General features: G+C 39.5%; 1 non-coding gene across 1 annotated transcript; it reads right to left on the reverse strand.

Moving 5' to 3' along the window:
- Nucleotides 1–1,039: 1,039 nt before the first annotated feature.
- Nucleotides 1,040–1,146, reverse strand: LOC122809864. The gene has a single exon (XR_006365979.1). It is a non-coding gene; the product is annotated as a U6 spliceosomal RNA (small nuclear RNA).
- Between the last annotated feature and the right edge of the window lie 331 nt (nt 1,147–1,477).

Consider the following 1,477-nt stretch of genomic DNA (forward strand, 5'->3'; position numbering starts at 1 on the left):
CTCCTAGATTTCTCGCTTGGCACCGAGGATGTTAGAGTAAATGAAGCCAAAGACACTGGAGCAGGCATCAGTTCTGAAGGCTTCAAGATCAACAAGTCTGACTCCTCCAGCTCTGAAGGACTGGCATGGCTTGGAGGAGGAGGAAGAGTAGTAGCTTGCAAAAAGGTCTTCGGCTCTGAAGCCGCTTGGGTTGGAGTCAATAAAAATTTAGCAAAGGCTGGTGTTTATAAAAGCTTCTGCACCACACAATCCGCATCCGAATCGGAAAGGCTAATGGAAGACTGAGATGAATGGATCAAAGCTGGTACCCACTGTAAAAGTGGAGATTTTGGTTTTTTGGATACCAGTTCCAAAAAAGAGGACCGGCTCCAAAAGTTAAGGCAATTGGCTCTGAGGTCTGTGGAGCCGTTGTCAAAGACTTTTTCGATTTTTTTGATTCAGTAGAAGTCTTGGAAGACTTTGAGGACTTACTGGATCCATCTTGGTCACTCAAAGCCTCCTGGAAAGAAGGTTTCAGTAAACCTCTGTCAATCAGTTTCCTCTTTCTCTATTGGAGAACCATAGAAAGAAAGGAATGGCATATGGAGCAGCTTTCTTGGAGCTGTAATGCTTCTAAACAATAAATGCAGTTTACATGACTGTCAGTGACAGACATTTTCTGCCCACATTTAAGGCATTTTTAAACCCTGACTTAGGGTGTTTGTCCTTATCATCAGCCATTTCTAACATGTGCAATATTATTAGAGTGCTGTAAAAAATAGACATGCCCAACAATTAAGAATAACAACGTGTTCCTAAAATACAGGCTAAATAAAAATGGCACAATCCCTTCAAAACAATAGGCTAAAAGGTCACACACACACACACAAACTATTTATCTAAGCAGAAGGTAGATAAAAATATCAAAGTTGTGACAAAAGGTCACTATCTAAATGCAAACAACAATACTATATACTACTGTTTAACACACTAAATATAGACTTTAACTCTAATTATTTTAAAGCTGTGACAAAAATGTCACTATCTAAGCACACACACTTATGATATGGAATGCTTCATGAATTTGTGTGTCATCTTTGCACAGGGGCCATGCTAATCTTCTCTGTATTTTGCCAACTTTAGTATATGTGCTGCCGAAGCAAACACTATAATCTAAACTAGGCCTAAGAAAAATGAAGCCAAATAGTAATCTATGAAAGAGGCACACCAAGGGAAGGGAAACTACACAGTAAAGCTGCAAGAGCTTATCTAAGTATCTGAAAGCTACTATTTTAGAAGAATTATCAATAAAATTGAAAAATATTTGAAAAATAAGGTTTTTACTGGCCTGAGCTAGCAAGAACCTCAAATCTGTTGCAGTGGCAAACTAGATTTGAGGTAACTCTAGGTGCATCATGGGATAGGGACTTGGCCTCAAGCTATCTGAAGACCTCGAGCTTTGTAGTAGGCTGATTCAGAGCTGAGGATCGGCTCTGAA

The sequence above is a fragment of the Protopterus annectens genome, chromosome 8.part0, assembly GCF_019279795.1.
Source record: "Protopterus annectens isolate FY-2018-M chromosome 8.part0, PAN1.0, whole genome shotgun sequence".
Classification (NCBI taxonomy): Eukaryota; Metazoa; Chordata; order Ceratodontiformes; family Protopteridae; genus Protopterus; species Protopterus annectens.